Source organism: Melanotaenia boesemani, chromosome 16 (assembly GCF_017639745.1).
Source record: "Melanotaenia boesemani isolate fMelBoe1 chromosome 16, fMelBoe1.pri, whole genome shotgun sequence".
Taxonomy (NCBI): Eukaryota; Metazoa; Chordata; class Actinopteri; order Atheriniformes; family Melanotaeniidae; genus Melanotaenia; species Melanotaenia boesemani.
Window position 1 is genome coordinate 8,081,179 of NC_055697.1, and position 18,305 is coordinate 8,099,483.

The 18,305-nt window shown below is 38.3% G+C and overlaps 1 protein-coding gene and 1 long non-coding RNA gene across 3 annotated transcripts in view; both read left to right on the top strand.

Annotated features, from left to right (window-relative positions):
* Window positions 1–18,305, top strand: part of LOC121655127 (adhesion G protein-coupled receptor A3) — a 204,533-nt gene that overhangs the window by 107,232 nt on the left and 78,996 nt on the right. The gene's annotated exons all lie outside the window — the stretch shown is intronic.
* On the top strand, window positions 1,583–12,392 carry LOC121655142. The gene is made up of 3 exons (XR_006013080.1): window positions 1,583–1,593; window positions 12,004–12,129; window positions 12,182–12,392. It is a non-coding gene; the product is annotated as an uncharacterized LOC121655142 (long non-coding RNA).

Below are 18,305 nucleotides of genomic sequence, written 5' to 3' on the forward strand. Positions count from 1 at the left end.
TTAAATCTCAGAGTGAGTGCACATAATTCTGACCTTCACAGAGCATTTCTGGCTTTTCACAAAACTAATTAACTGTGTGTAACTCCAACACATGCACATCATTAGTTTGGGCAGTAAATCTGATTCTCTAAATCTTCTCCATACACCTCTAGATGCTGTGGTTTGCTTGCCTGAGGGTGTATGCCTATCCTCACTGTAAAGCATAGCCTCTTCGCCTTAGCAATTATTGTCAATGACATATAAGATATTTCCATGCAGATCTGTTAGAATCAAGTATGTTTTTGGCAGAAAAGGAAAAGACACCATGACAACAATAACAAAAATGTTATATTGATATTGTTGTCTGTAATGCTGGTGTACCATAGTCTATGATACGCTATTTCAGCTTTAGCACAATTGCACACTCTGTTTACCCTCTTGTTGGAAGAAGATTTTATAAGGAAATGACACAGTTATGTGACATGGAGATCTCTTATTTCCTTATTCCTTAGGACATGTACTGCCACATCCCATTATGGTGCAGCAGCTCTGGGCATAGAAGAAAGTCTGACAGAATGAGATGAATTTAGATGTAGCGATCTTTCTTGGGATAAGCTTTAACAGATTACATTTTATGGTGATGTGGCCTGTCCCTTACCGCTCAGTGCACTTATCCTCTGAGCTTCACACATGCAAGGTTGTGCACACAAACACAAACCTGTTTGTTCTCATCAATACCCTATCTGTCCCCATCTTTCCCTCACTCTCTATAATAATGTTTCTCACTTGTCACTTCTTCACAGTATTCCACTGCAGTGCTTGGCTTTTGCTCTCTACCTGTGTCTCTTCTTTGATCTGATTTGGAGCCTCCTTGAGTGATGTGTCTGTTTATCTTAACATTAAGGAACCAAATAGGATAATGTTAATGACACCATAATTGCACAGATTTAATATGCTGTTGTTCTAATTTGCCCTCTTCTTTCCATTCTGCTTTTATCAGGACTTGGCCCAGAGTGACAGGCTTGTTAGCAGCTCATAATGAGAAAACCACAAAAAAAAAAAAAAAAAAAATGCATTTGACACTTTGGATTAAATCAGTGGTTACCAATTTGGGGTCCCACATCCTGAAAATACTGTCATGGGGTGTGTGAGGATGAATTTGCACATTTGCAAAATCATAGCACATTAACTGAATTCTTAAAATTTTTTGTGTGTGTGTTAATTAAACGCTGCTGTACACACAAGTCTTTATGTCATGCAGAGAAACGTTTCTGTGTTTTATTGATTTCCAGGAATTACATTTTTTCTTGGAACAGACGACCAATTTGAGTTCAGGCACTAAGTAAATGCACATTCATAAACAAATTAAATGGTGCAAAAAAACTTTGTTCCCACTACTAATAAACAGTACAAAATGAAGAGTGTTGTTCACTTATCTAAACTGATGACACTCTCCACATGACTCAGCTAATGGACATGCTTCAGGGGGAAGTCAAAGAAGCAATACTGAACTAGGACAGGTATTTTTAATGAGACACCTCCTAATGACAGCTAATTCAACATCTATCTTGTATCCTACCTGTACTCTGAGCTTTCTGAAGACAGTAAAAGTCAGTCTGACTTTAACTCTTGTGTTATCTCTTGTTCCTTCCATTTCTCTCTTCCTCTGCTAATCTCCTCTTATGTTTCTTGGATGAATCAGCCACAGTGCACATTCAAAATGGCCAGTGTGTTGATATGCAGTTGCTGGTATGTGACTCGTAAAGTGAAACATAGCTGTAAAGTGATGCTCCAAGCTGGAAAACAAAGATGCAAATTGGGAGGAATGTACATAATAAATCAGAAGCAGGTGAGTTTTAAGGTGAGAAAGTTGCAGTGTTAGTGTAAGTTTAGAAGGAATCATGAGTTTTGGATCCCCATGTTTCCAACCTGAAGGTAAATTCAGCTGTAGATTTACCGATTCAACTTAAAGTAGATTCTATGTCAAAGAAATATTTTTCTGAGAACTCGTACAAAAATAAGTTTCATGTAATTCACCCATTTAGGAGACCAGTGCACCTCCAACTAAACATACTTGTAACAGTGACAACAAATGCTCAAAAAAGGCTGAAACACACACCAAACCTGAACTCTTTGTAGTGATAGGGGAGTGGTTTGTGATTTACAGGATAAATAAATGAATAAAATCTGTTTTACCGGCCACTGTCCACCCATCCGACCAATCACCAACTGTACAGCTAAGACTAATGAAATTTAAACCCTTTAAGTCGTTGGAGAACTTTTTTCTCTACAGCTCCTACCTATAGTTTACATTAAACTTCTTTTGTTTATGTGAAGTATCATCCAATCCCAATTTGACCCACTCTCCAGGTGTTAGCCTCGGCCAGTATTATTACAGAGAATGATTTTATATAAACCCCTCGGTTGGCGACTTCAAATGTCTCTCACTATATATATTATTAAAATTACTTGATTTATGTCACTGTATTTTATAAAGTGGCATTAATATAAATCACATTCAAAGCCAGAAAAAGGGGATAAATTTGGAGGACAAATCTACTCTATATCAGTTCATTGGTTAAAATAAATACTATTGATTCATCATCTATCCCTAGAATGTGCAAAACTTTATAAGCAGCCATTCCAGTCTCTTTTTATGCCAGTTAAAGGGAAATCTGCTTACTCTAGCCAATCATAGTTTATTCCTTAAAAGTGGTTATCTGATTATCTTATTAATCAGCATTGTGTGTTCTTGTAAACAGGGCGTTAGGACAACTAAGAGATCCACCTGAGTTTGTTTCCAGCTGATCTTGCCTGCGGCACAGGAAAACAGCCAGCAAGATTTGGGTTGTGAGTGAGTTGATTAAAAATTCATAATGTGAGAAGTGGGGGTGGATAGGGCCCATGTAGCAGGGGACACTAAACAAAACAAGCCAGAGCTAAACACAGAGCCAAGCCTCTCCTCGAGCCCATGAATAATGTAGCAGAGGGAAACCACAGCAGGAAACAGACAATTAACATAAGACCCACACACAACTATTCAAACTATACAGTGGAAAGGTGAGCCCGCAGTGGCACTAACCAGCATGGTAATGCTCAACATGAGTCAGGAATCAGGTTCTGGTCCAACAAAAACTCAAAATATGTTACAGAAATAAGGTTTTTAGTTTTCTGCAAACTATCAGATTACCCTGCATTTAAAATCTATCCTCCAAAAGTATCTTTGTTCTATATTTATCATCATGCCCTCATTTTTATTCAGTCCAGGCTTTACCTTTACTTCCCCATTCGACACTCATTTTAATGGGACTTTTCAAGGCAGTTCTCCTCCCACTGCAAGTGCAGGAGTTACCTTGGTTATCATCACTCGCTGGTTGTGTGGCATCATTGATTTCTTCTTGTTTATTTTGTCAGTTCAGGCATTGGCTCATTAAGCAGGTTCAAATTTAGGGCAGTGAGGAACCTTTTCACAGTTGTAGAGATTTCTGTGTTTTGTGTTGGAGCAAACCACATATTACCTAAATAGAGCAAGTTTTGTTATTATGTTTTCCACTCTTTTTTTAAAACCCTAAATCCCCAAACTATTTTCACAAATGTAGAAGTTGTATAGCATCTTACATTCTAGCTTAAGCTAACGGGTAGAAATGGGATTCAGCCTTAGCAAACCTTAAAGCCAAACTACTGAACTTTGGCAGATTTTCAAACACTGGCGCCTCCTAATGAAGTCTAGCTCTGCATCTGACTTGCATCCTATCTTTTCTCTGAGTTCTCACCAACCACTGAAAGTCAGTTTGATGTTGACTCTTGTCTTGTGTCTTGCTCTGTCACTTTCACTCTTTCTTTTCCTCGCTTCCTTTGATAATGTCTCCTTGCGTTTCTTTGCCGAAGCTGCCATGGTGTGTGTTCACAATGGCCAGTGTGGTAAGTTGCCGTAAAGCAAAGCACAGCTGACATGTGATGCTCTGGGATGGAAAAAGAAAAGGTGGGAAGCCTCAGAACACCGCAGGGCAACAACGGCATCAGGAAAGTACATAATAAATGTCAGTGCTCCATCACAGAATTTTATTTTCAAAAACTAGTGTAGTGTTACTTAAGCCATTTGCTTAATGTAACAGCTGCAATTATCAGTACAATATTTCTCAAGTAAAAATTTGTGTTGTAATATTAATATCATTTTCAAGAGCAAATTTTTAAACCTGTCTTACATTGCAGATGTAAGCACCTGCTGGAAAGGGCAACGTCTTATTTTGTTATTCACTTATCAAACACCCAACTTTTTTTCTTTTTCTCCCAATTAAAAAGTTCTTAATTTATATTTACAATAAACCGAGGGATGTTTTGAGCAAAATATGCTTCTAACTTCTTTTTTGCGATGTTCAACGCTTCTAAATCTCAGTGAAACTGCCTGATCAAATAAATGCTTTGTGTGAAAGTGCATCTCATACTTAAACGGCTCTTTCGTGAGAACAGTCTGGACTATTTCATGTTTTCAGAAAAAAAAAACACTGTAAATTTATTTTAAATAGAAAGATAACAAAGGTTGTATTTTTTTCTTCTTACTATTTTTAGAAAATACCAAAGAAACTGGTGGTAGAAGCTGCCCCCACCTCCCCTCAGCTCTGAGCAGGGTAATGTGGCTTTAATTGTAGCAGTTTCTTTTTTCCAGCTTATCCTCATCACCTTCCATGGACAGTACTCAGTCCCAGTCCAAGGTAATGGCAGAGAGATAGAGGGGAGAGGGCAAGGAGCACTGAATAACACACTGAATCAACATTTGATGGCAAACACCTCTGACATTTGTCTGCTCCCTGTGGGAACTCCAGCTGATGTCTCTATCTAAAAGACTTAACTCTCCATCCATCTTTTTCCTCATGGCCATGATTTATCACATAGCTTCTTCCAAACTTGCCAATTCAGGCCAAAGAATATTTCATCTGCAGCCTCAAACTCTATATGAGATTGACTTACTGGTGACAAAAGACCCTTAAAGTACAAAACTGCCAGCAGCTGGCTCCAAACCATCTTTCAGGCCATTCAAAAACAAAGTTTTCTCAGAGAATAATTCTTTGCCACAGTTTGCGAGTTTTCATTTTAAGCCAATTCCATGAATAAATTATAACTAGCCCCTCAAAGACTGGCTCTTTCTTGTTATGAAATCAGAATCCAGTCATCATGCTTCAGTCCCACCTTCTTGTTCACACATTGTTACTTATTATTTCAGTTCCTTAAAATGCTTCATTTGATAGATCAAATAGAGCAAAAAGAAAGGGTCGTTGTGCTCTGAGTGGTCAGCTGGTGGGTTAAAAATGTGAAAAGAGTGACAAAAGCCAAGTGAGTAGTTTTAGTAACTCCTTTTGCAGATGTTTTTCATGCACAATAAAGCTGTTTGACACAATCAAGGTGAGGGACAAAACATTTCTATAAAAAAATCAGATATTTAAGTCTCCTCTGAACTTCCTTATTGGTCCTGGGCTTAAATGGCTTTTGAGATCTAAAGGTCAAATTATTGGCCATGTGAAATTAGATTTGATCCTCCAGCATCATATGTGTGTGTCTATATATATATATATATATATATATATATATATTTGTGTGTGTGTGTGTGTGTATATATATTTATATATATGTGTACTTTATGTGGATGTATAGTAGTATAAGTGGGACAAACTGCAGGTGCCCACTATGTGCACGTGCAGGTCTGCATATTCTTTATGCATGTGAGTGTGTCCACAGATTGTCTCACTGTGATTTAATTTCTCGCCTCACGTGTTGCTGTCTGTCTCTGTCTGACTCCCACACTCACGCTTTAATCCAGGATCTGAGGCAAGGAGTTACCTGAGGTGCTTTGGCTGAGTGAAAATTACATTTACACTGACATGGAAAGGCAGGTCCTTCCCTCGAGTGGAACTAAAGTTTGGCTGGAGCTGGCTGCTGCCAACCATTCATTCTCATACAAATCTCCCTGAAGGCTGCAGGTTTGCAGCTCACTTTTTAAGGGCTTGTGCGAGGGAGTTGTGTCACAGTCGTCATGGTTTCACCCAGCTGCTTCCTTAGTGCCTCACCACCGGCTTATATGCCACTATTCTTCTTTGACATAGGTATAGTATACCATTGTGCATACCTTTTAATTGTACTCTATGGAGTGTGTCTTTTGAGAAAATATTGAAGTATCAATAAATATATAAAGTGAGGGTTTCATATCAAATGCAAAGAACACTTACTGAAAACTACAATCATCTGAGCCAATCAGAAACCATCTCATCTTCAAAAAGCTGCCAGACTTAACCATCATATAAAGTTATGACCTGTTTTAAACTCCACTGGGCAGTATTTTTCCTTTTATTTAACATACTTGCACACTCCAGAAGTCTTTGGGGTAAAGGCATGTATGCCATTTTGTTTCATCGCCCTTCCATTTAATCACACTTCAGATGATGGAAACTTAAGATTGTTACAGTTGACAGGAGGAAACTGTGTTCATTCTTTCTTCATAAAAGTGGCCATGCTGCAGTTTCCTTCATGATGCATCACACAGTTTCAGTAGGAAACAGATCTGGACAACAGGCAGGCCAGTCAAGCACAAACACTGAGGGACAGAAATTCAACAGTGCTCCAAATCTGTTGTACTTCTGTCTAGTACCATTGATTTGTACAGCAGTACCATGAGCACTGTTGTACAGCTATAGCATCACAAACACTGGCTTTTTTACCTTTCGATTCAAACAGCCTGGATGGTTTATCTCATGTCTGGCATGTTGAACCAGACAACAGCAAAAGCAGCTGATACGTGAGCTCATCTAACTTCAGCCTAGTTTCCACTAGTTTGTAGATTTTAAAAGACCAAAGTTGTTAGTTATTTTACATTCAGACACATTTTCCTTGAATTGACCGATGATTCTCTGAGGTTTAGGAAAAGGAAGTGAGTCATGCCCCAGCCTGCTTGGAAAGGCTAAACATTTGATGGATGCATCTTTAATACCCAATACTGACACCCCAACCTGCCACCTATTAATTATTTAATTTCCTGTTGCAATGTAGAGAAAATCCGGTCTTTTCTCAAAACAGGTCTGGATTGTCACTTAAGCCTGCATTTATCTAAAGCTTTATCTCTATATAACCAATAAACCAATTTAAACCAAGGGAATCTGACTGGATGGTCAGCATTAGCAGGAACAGCAACAATGGCTTAACAGGCATGAAACCTGCACCACCTACAGAAAAATTCAACCGCCTTGCGGAACTTGGTTCTCAGCAAGAGTTATGTATTTTGCTAACTGGAAAGGGGAGAAAAAAACTTCCCAAAGAGACATTCACACACTGGTTGTTTAAAAAAAAATCTATACCAAATTGCACTGTATTTTATATAAATTCCTTTCAGTCTTTATAGGCCCTCTAAAGCATGCCTTTTCAAGTCAGGACTGATGTGTTTTTTAATTAAACATGCCGTTGCTTGAAAATGCAGAGGTGAAATAGTCAAAGTTGAGCTCCTGCCAATACATCTCTGAGCCAGCAAGGCAAGTGTTAAGAGGAAAAATAGGCATGCTTCATGTGCTTTCTCATATTGAGCTGGCATTGTGGAAGTTAGCTCTCAAACAGGTCGTCATCACGCTGATCCTGTATGTAAGCACACACTGGTGCAGGGCTGAGCTGCATCTGTGAGCAATATGTGAATTACAGGGAAGAACAGTGGTGGGTTGACAGGAATATCTTAGTCTATGATGCTTTTTTTCTTTTCTTTGAAACTTAGTTGAGTTGGAGGAACTATAGCAAAGCAGAGATATTACTGTTTTTATAGTTTGGTGCTGTTAACATGTTGCCGTTTGTCAGTTTGTTTCCCCAAAACTCACCAGAAATCCCTCATTAAGAGCTTATTTGGAGAGTCTTACTCTTTGGGATGATTGCCCCAGACACCTCTAGTTTATTCAGGTTCAGTTATGAGCTTCATATTTTGCTTCAACCATCAGCCACCACTGGCACTCAAATCTGAATCATGAAAGTTGGTTAAAATTCATCAGCTGATGAACGTTTTGGGATTTTTTCTGGATGCTGACAGACCTTGTGGAAGGTTTTGCAAATCTCAGTGCTACTTTAACTGTCACTTGAACTATTGGAAATCAATCAGTGGTTGAAAGGATGGCGGAAATGCTGATCTTAGCTATTTAGAGCATAAAAAATGAGTAGTTAACATAACTTGTGAATCATTATTGAAACTAATTTTAAGCTTAACCACTTTACCCTACCATGACACTGGGCGATTTTCTCCCTCTAATGACACCTTGATAACGGCATTAACCACCTCTAAAGAGGCTACTAGAGACTGACTGTCATTAAGAGACCAATTAGCTCCCACTACAAGAGCCATGTAGCTCAGATGCTGTGACATAGAGATGGTCTCACAGGGCAGGGGGCAAGCTCTTTAATCTGTCACAGTGGTTGCCCTGAGGCCAAAGAATTCCAGGCAAGCATTTAGTCAGCACCTCTGAAGGTGGAACAGGTGGGAGAAAGTTTTACCCTTCCACTCCCTTTAGGCAATGCAAGAGGAAGGCGGGTTTATTTGTATAATACATTTTATGTACAAGACAACTCAAAGAAGTGCTTTACATACTTTAGATGGGGGGAGGGGGGGGGGGGTTATATGTTAGAATATCGATATTTTAGTCATTTGTGGTATATATGTAGTTTATCATGACCTGGAATACAGTAGAAAGTAACTATAATATTAATATTATTGTCTAAATTATACCCTCTTGGTAGGAACTACTTTTTCTTCCGCCTGCCAAAGTTGTGTGAAATAAGGCTAAGCGTAGCGGAGCATTAGCCGCCATGCACTCACTCAGTCCATAGTGGTCATGTGTGGAGCTGAACAGTAGCGGTGCTGTATGAGGTATGTGGGAAGACATGGATATTTCTATAGCAACACCACAAACCTCCTTAAACATCTGAGAGCCAATCAGAATACAGAATATAATGAAATTATGACGAGGAAGAGAAGGAGAGGAGGAAAGGAGAGGGACAGATGTTGCAAGGGAGAGACAGACGTCACTAGTGGATTCCTTTGATGCTGCAGGCAGGTACTATCCGGTACTATCCAGGTACTATTGGGTACTATCTGGTACTATCCAGGTGATATCAGGTACTATCTGGTATTATCTAGGTACTATCCAGGTACTATTTCTTAGTATCCAGGTACTATCCGAGTAATATCTGGTGCATTCCAGGTACTTAATGTGAATCTGATTAGCTCTGATACTTAATTCTGGAAAAGTGATTTTCATCTGTCTGCTAGCTAGCTATAGGTTCAGGCTTTTGTGTTCCCTCAACCTTAAGACCAAAGCATTCAGTTTAGTTATGTACAGTATTAAATGTGGTTATAAAATAAAGAAATATCTGTATGAGTTTAGCTTGGAGTGATATTTGTCCCTGAGATCAGCTCACATCAATTCAGCAGACTTAGAATCAGTCGGTAAGGATGCTGTAGAGGCTGGGTGTCATTACACATTCAGTAAAACGGCCATTGTAGGATTTAAAAAATTAAAAACATGGCTGAAAATGATTTAATAGATAGTATAGATAGATAATAAAGATAAAGATGATCTTTTAACAGATATCACTTGATACACTGATACAATGAAAGATTTTAAAATGTAATTCTGATGCTCAAATGTTGAATTTTTAGAGAAAAAGACCAAAGCTGTAAGAGGTATAACAGGTAAATTATTCACTGCATGGTCCAACTTAAAAAAAAACAAAAAAAAAACAGCAAAAAATCAATCCAAAAAGATTGCCTCAAATCTCTATGGTCTGTCTTTTTAAAGGCTTAAAGCATCATTTCAGTGTGATTGTTGCATTCTCAAACAGGGTAGCAACGAGACAAAGGTCAGCCGCTTGTTAACACCATTAATGCTTGTTTCCTAATTATGTTGAAAACAAATCTGTAATGAATGACTTCTCTTCCTCATTTCCTGTCTCTGTGGTCACTGTTTACACTAAGTGGGATCACTAATAAGTCCCCATAGGGTTGCATAGTTTGATCCCACCTAATCACTTTTTTGGGAGCAGGATCTTCAAAGTGTGGCCTCTTGTCTTATGTTAATCTTGGCCAAGTGGAGGCTTTATACAAGGATAAGCTCAGTAGTTGTTAGTTAGTTTTGCTTCATTCAAATCATCTTTGTATTGGAACCTGTAACCCAACTAAGACCAGTTGGAGAACCTTTTTATTTAAGCCATCCCATAATCCTCTCCACTATCATTTTCCGCTGCCCATATCCAATAAACTCAAAGAATAAAAGAATTGTTTTTCATTTTTTTTTTTTTTTTTTTTTTTTGCCCTGCCAACATGTCACGTATTTGAAAACTCATCTTGTATTTTATCTTGGGTCACTTCAGACCATCTTCATCACCACATGGTGCAGAGCAGCCACCCACTGCAGTTTTACTACATAGGCAGTGGGCTGACACCAGTTTATTACCTCTGTTTAACAGATCAAATGATTGATGAATCCAGAACAGATCCCCAGGGATTTTATTTGTTCAATATAAGTTCAGGTCATTGATTTTTCTTCTCTGTCTTAAGAGAATAACAATTCCCATCATGACAATCACCATCATGCCCTGCCTGACTGTTCTCTGTAGAGTGATGGCCCTGATTGAGAAATACACGCCTCCTATTTCTCTGCTTTTCACCACAGATACAAATCAGTTGGTTCTGGCCCCACTGTAGCTGGGGATGTAGGATGGGACCTTCATTGATCATTGGGGGTCTTAACAGCCAGAGTGAGCTGACTATGGTAATGCTTTAATGGATCGGTTAAAGTGATGTGCATGTGAGGCATGAGGCACAAGAGCGCTCCATTAAATCCTCCATCCTACCCTTGCTTGCGGTCATGTGTGTCATTGATTCTACAGCATGACTCACACAGAATACCCCAGCAAACAGCAGCTATGAAAACACATGGCAAATTAAAGTTTTTTTTTTTTCATTAAAGAAAGTGGAACTTACTTGATGAGTAAGGTTGGATTTAGTTATTTTGGGAGCTAAGGCAAACCTAGTAGTTGTTGCTAGTCTTCAAACAGTCAGACTCCAACTTGTTTTCTGGCCATTAAATACGATATTTGCAATTTGAATCAACTAGGTGGCAACAAAAACACTTCTATTTTATTTATTGATTTTATACACTCTTATTTATGTGTTCAATTCTATACAATTTATTTATTATTAATCTTTATTTAGTGTTATTAATATTACATTGTACTTTATTTTCTTCTAGTCTTTTTCTTTTTGTTATTTTTTTCCAGATTTGTCCCTGTATTTATTTTCTTTTTTTCAAAATTGTATGTAAATTCACACATTGTGGGGTTAAAATATGACATGTTCCTGTTTCTTTACTTTTCCTTGTCTGAAAAGAAGACAGGTTAAAGTTAAATTAAATTTAACCATGGTATCACTGTAGCTTTACACTGCAGGACATCCTTTCTCCTGAAGCTAAAGAATAAAAAAATTCCATTGTGCAATGACAAACTCTAGCAATTGAACCATATTAATGCATATATGTGTATAAAAATTTAAAATCTTGTGCTTACCATTACTGTTTATGTTTGCTTTAAGGTAGTTGGAGCTTATGGAATAAATGAGGAAAAGTAGGAGGATGACATAGCCAGAACCATTCACTGCTGGTACAAGAAATTTCACAAGTAAATTAAGACAACTGGTGAAACTGCTTGGAAGTGATGGTGGATAACATAACCTTTTTAAGGCCAGCATTTTCATTTACTTTTATATTAAGGGAATCCAGGTAGACTTGGGTCCCCCCAGGAAGCCCTTGATCGCCTGGATCCTGTCAGGACCTTTTGTCCCTGTATACATGCCTTCAGGTCCCCCAGGCCTGAAAAGCCATGCGGACAATGTGAGCTTAGCACAGAAATATGGCCAATATACCCGGAGAAGCAGCAACCTCTTAAAGGAACACTACATAGTTTTTACAATATTAAAACTATGTTCCTCTGACTTTTTTTTTTGTGTCAAAGTCAAAGTCACTTTATTTGTCAATTCTGCAGTATGTACAAGACATGCAGAGGATCGAAATTGCTTTTCACTCAGACCCAAGGTGCAGACAATAGACATTTAACATACATCTTTAAGTAAAAGAAAAGGTCTCTGCTTTGCTATGCTATATATAAAAAACTATATTATGCTATATAAAAGGAATAAAAGCAAGAAAATATAAATAATGAAAAAGGCACAAGTAGCAGCAACATATTGGGTAAAGAAAACCGGATAGTGCAAAATGAATACAGTAGTGCAAATGGCATGGCAGTTGTGCAGGTTTAGCTTATATACTGGTAAGTTAAGTGTCCATGAACAGTACAGAGTTGATGGGAGGCGGGTTCAGAGTCTGGAGGTTTTGTGGGCAGGGCAGGGAGAGAGTTCAGCATCCTGACAGCCTGGTGGAAGATGCTGTCCTTCAGTCTGCTGGTCCTGGCGCTGAGACTCCGCAGTCTCCTCCCTGAAGGCAGCAGACTGAAGAGGCTGTGTGACGGGTGGGTGGGGTCACCAGCGATGCCGAGAGCTTTGCGGGTGAGGCGGGTGCAGTAGAGGGAGGGGAGAGGGGCACCGATGATCTTCTCGGCTGTTCTCACAATGCACTGGAGGGTCTTGCGGCAGGACGCGGTGCAGGAGCCGTACCACACTGTGATAGAGCTGGACAGGATGCTCTCCACAGTACCTCTGTAGAAGGTCTGCATGATGGGGACCGGGGCTCTAGCTCGTCTCAGCTTGCAGAGGAAGTAGAGGCGTTGATGGGCTTTCTTGGTCAGTGCTGTTGTGTTGTTGGTCCAGGAGAGGTCCTCTGAGATGTGTACACCCAAGACGTTTTGATGGCACACTGGCATTCATCGTGTACCGTCCAGATCATTGCCCAGCAGCATCCCAAGGCTGTGAAACTGCATTTCTTTCCAGCCTGGGGCATCTTGTGATGGCCATGTTTTGCTTTACGGAACCGCACCACACTCTAGCAACTAGTTATCAACATATTGGCAGTTTTGAAGACAGAATGAGCCAGCAAAGAAATGCAGGAGGACATTATCGCAGAAAGCGAGGAAAAGAAAATGACAAAGGCAAAGATAAGAGCAGAGCCAACATCAGACGGACTTTTACTGGCTGTAAAGAGCTCAGAGAAGACACAGGGTGCAAGACAGGTGCCAAACTAGCATTCATTAGGGGGCACAAAAGTTTGATACCTTCATTGATGTTGCTTAATTCTTGTAACATTAAAAAAGAAATAAATCTTGGAACTGAAAGTAACTTGTTTTATTACATTTTTTATCACTGAACAATATTTTGCCCTTTTTGTGGAGTCATCTTCTGCAAGTTTTCACCTTTTTGTTCTTCATGATAGGAACCACCATGAACTACCTTTGTTCTTTTTGTTCTTCACTTTTGGCTTCGGTTCTTGTCCTTAGAGAACTGTCCCTGACTTCTTGCATGTAGCTGAACAAGATGAGGTTACCGTCACGTTACTTCAGGTTTACAGGACATTCTATGTCCGTTACGAGCTGTCTTATATAAATTTTTTGGGGGCTTTGTATCTGTCTTTTGCCACTACTAAATTTGTCTTTGCACTTGTGTTTAATAAAAAAAATATCATTTTGTTTTCAAAATGTAAATGAGCTTTTTTCATGTAAATTTGAATTTGTTAATGTTATTTTAAATGTAAATATGTTTTGTACTTCTCAACCAGTGTTTATAGAGCCTATTTTCTTTGCCCTCTCATCATATTCTAGTCATAATTTAAACATTTCTATTCACTTTTCCTTTATATGCTTTTTTTTTGAGCTGACTACCTGTAAGTTTCTACCTTACATGTCTGAGGAACAGATGTCCAAGCAAGTTCTTCTGATTGGCTAAAAAGGTCTCTGGACCCCTGGCTTTCCAAATACACATCACTTTCCAATACATGGAGAGATGTGGTGCAAAAGTTATTTGTGAGCAGAGAAACTTGCAGCAGCAAATTGAAGCAGTCAGTTATTGAGTGGTTGTCGAGGGAATATATCCAAGAGAGGAAAAAATATTTGCAATTGGGTACACAGCAAACACGTCTGGGTAGAAATTTCTTCATTTGTAATTTGCAGAATCACTCGAACGGAAGAATCTGACAAGGTGTAACTGCATGGGAGAGAAAAAAAAAAGTATAAAATATGAGTATAAATTCCCCAAAGCTTCTTTCTCTGCGACTTCATGTTTACTGATACATGTGTGACTTTAATAAAACTCCTTTGTCACAGGTGCTCAGATCTTTAGTTCTAATAAAGGCCTCACAAATTTGAACAAACAGCATGAAAGATCTTTTTTCATGTTCTTTTCTCATGTTAGTAACTCTTAGTGACTCATGCAGCAATTCTAAGTCTGAGCTTATCAATCAACTATATCTTTAGATATTTTTCTTAACTACTATTGTTTAAAGCTATGCAGAGGCTGGATTTGAAATTAAACCAATGTAACGAGACTAAACATTGTGGGTAGAGATTTGATGAAAACACCTTTTCAGGTGACATGCTATTGATCTATAACCAGACACCTAGTTACTCTTTTTGTCTTTGTCTTTTTTGGGTGTATTGTGTGTAACTGATTTTTTGAGCTCAAGCAATGAAACTGATGCAATAATTTCACACACAGAAAAAAACAAACAATCAAAGAGAAAAAAATAATGAACTTACCTCTCACCTGGGAATGAGTTATTTTTGTCTGCAAGTTTGTCATAAGCCTGGTGAGAAAAAAAGATGACCACTAAAGCCATTACAGTTTTATTTGATGCGGATACAGGATTAGTGAGAAGGGATTAATCTGGTGAAAGGAGGACATACAGCATTCTCCTGTCCTCTTCTTATGTTTTAATTTCCCCTCCAGATCTGTTAGATTTGCCCTAGCGATTCCCAGGGGGCTGTTTTCCAGCCAAGACGTTTAAATGCAGAATTAGAGAATAGGCCATTAAAGACAATCGCATCCCTAGACAAGTCTAATCGTAGCTTAAATACATTTAAGCTTAATGATCATGTTTGCATGTTCTAATCAAAAAATGCTGTGTTGACTAAGACAATAGGTTTCATTTAGAATAATTATCTATTAAACCACACAGCAACACCTGATTGCTATTAATGTTATAGTGTTTATACTATGTAAAGTCACATGCATGTGTGTGTACTGTATGTTCTCTGCTTTCATGCTGCAGGATTCAGCTGGAGGTGGTTAGTTTGTTGCAGCATCTACTGCACTGATGGAACCGTGGAAGCTCCATTATGCTGTTTAGACATTTGTGCATGCAAATGATTAATCTCCAAAGCTCTACTCTGTTCTCCTCAGTCTGTTTTGTCTTTGTTATGCAGACAGCGACGACCTCACAATCCCTCTAGCATTTCACAGCAGCAGGTGCAATACAAGAATTTAAAGGAGCTGTTACATGTTTTTACATCTTTTCTGCTTCATCCACAGTGTTAAAATGATGCAGTGTCCCCCAAAGGATGAAAAAAGGATGCATGTTTTAGTATTTTTTGTATAAGGAACTGTATTTATCCAGCAGTTTTCAACTCTTAAAGGCTTTTTTTTCTTTCTTAGACACCTGCTAACTTAATGCATCATTATTACTTGTATGGTCAAATACTTCAGGCAGTGAGCCCCAGCTAGAGTGACCACCATGGTTGTTCCAGGAAAGTCTGATCCACCACTATATCTCAGAATGCTCGACTTTGTTTTCATTTCAGATATGTTTCCAAGAATATATGAACCAGGATGTTTGATCAGTAAATGCAGTTTGTTTTTCCCAACAACATGTTTGCTCAAATGTTTGGATTTTTTGCTACAATATTTCATGACCAAACCCAGTATGATACTGGGTTTGTGCAGACTGGAGCTAAAAGGCAAAGCAGTTCCAACTGCTCATGAGTCTGAACCTCAAGTGGTTTCAGATGTCTGTGTTGACTTGATAGCAGGCATATGAATGCTCTTTAGTAAGATCGTGGAAAGGCAGCTAAGGGGGCTGGCAGTACTTTGTGTTATGGGCTGCACCAGGATTTTTTCTCTGCACTAGCTTAATAGTTGCTGTGTGAATGTAAGGGAGTTGCTAATAAGTTTTCAAAATGAACGAGCAAATGATAGTAAAATGACGAGAAACGGCCTGCCCTGAATTCAACCAGTCAGAAAACTCTTCCTCCAAATCATCTTGTTCTCAGGAGAATGCTTCCACCAGAAAAAAAAACAAAAAAAAACAAAACTCTTCATCGTTATAAAATAATTACAATAATTTGGGAGTGTTCATGGGTGAAAAACTAATGAAGAGGTAATAAAGATTAATAATTAAATATAAATGATCATTCTAGGTCCACTTTAAGGTTTATATTCTAATTTAAGGTTAATAAAGTTGATGAGGTTTAATACTTCTTTATCTTTCATTTTAATGCTTTACACTTTAGTGTTTGATAAATAACATGTAGAAATTTAAGCTGTATGTTTAATCTCAAAGAGGCATAAAGATTTATCAAGTCTAGGTCTCCTTCCCAAAGTCCCACTGTAGCATGCTGTACTTTTTCTTTATTTTTCTTTATTTTTTGCAGATGAATTACTTCCAGTTCTCCACTGTCATGCATACGCATGTTGATGAAAAAGCACTTAAAACACACATGACGCGCTACCTAGCCCCCTGACTCTAGTCACTGTGGAGGGAAATAGTCAAGTCAAGTAGATTAATAAGCAGGTTTCCATGGAAACAGACTAGCCATACCTGTTTGGAATAGAATTATAAGAGAGGAGGTCTATGGACTAACATACAGCAGTGGTTCTTAATACAGTAACATCTGATTCACCCTATGCAACCTGGAAATGATATGTGCTAGTTTACATGGCATCTACATGGAGATGCACGTTTACATCACAGCGTTGCATAAACATCAACCATTAAGGTTACATTTTATAGCATAATCATTTCACTCCAATTAATTAGTTAAATCCACTTTAAGCTCTCAAACTGCAAATTGCTTCATGTCATATATTTATTAGATCAATACTTGGCCTTGGCTTGTCAAATCTAAGAGACTGTCATAAACACCACAAGGCCAGAAAATCAAACAGTAACTGAAAAGTAATTGAATGATTCAATCTGCGAAGCACACACACACTAGTTCACATTCATTTCACCCCAGCTCTGAATCTCAAATTGCAATCTGAAAAAGCCCAAGAAACACCACAGTTGTTTTACTCCATACCTCTTCAAATGGAAACCCAGTTTAATCACATTGATCTATTAGAGTGCCACTTAATAGGTAATTCTACATATATGGCCACAGTCAGAAAGATGAAAGAGTTGCGATTTTATTCTGGATTAAAATACAATTATTTTGGAATAATATCACAGGACAGTTGGAAGAAAAGTGAGAAATCTGTTCATAAATAAGTGGGTTAATGTGACCTTGATTGCTGCCAAAATCAATACTGGTTAATTTGGGATTCATTTTAGGAAATATTTTCAACTCAAACTATACATTTAATGAATTATGGAGAACTTGTACAATTATCTACAAGGTCAGTCCAAACACAGGGGACAGGCCCCTGCAGTGTAACCCACCGTTATGACTCAGTTTCACCTCGGGAAGTGATTGCACACCCACTTTGTGTTATAGCCAACTGTTATTGCTGCGCCAAATGACTGTCCATTAATCCTCTTTCTCATCCCTGCAGCTGGATCAAACTTGAGGAGTGTGACACTAAGGGACAAAATGTGAGAGTAAAGCACAGCCAGGACAAATTCCAAAAGAACCACAAAACTGTTTCTTTATTAACATTGTGGATCTAGGACCAACAATAGATGCACACCACCAGCAAGGCTGTTATCCTTTTAATATGTTGTTTTAGTATGTTATAAACATAGTATATAACAGTAAATAACAGACTAAACTTACGCAATAATTAAATAAGACATACAAACAAGGAAATCCACTGGTTACTTTCATAATCTTAATCTAAACTCTGTGCGAATGGGTGCAATGTTTTTCCAAATAAAAACACCTTTGCTTCTGTAATTTCCTGCCACTCAGCACAGCTGGTGGGAAATTGGAGGAGAACACTGAATCACAGCGACTTATTTAAGCAACATCTGAATCTCAAGTACATGCATATTGCTTTTATTCCACTACTTTTCATTAATCTCAATTTAACACCAGATCATACTGTTGACTTTTTCTTTATACATGTATGGAATATAAAATGCTAACCTATATTAATTGTGTTTGATGGGTGAGCTCAAACATAAAGTGAAATTGTGACAAGCCTTTGCAGGTTTGTT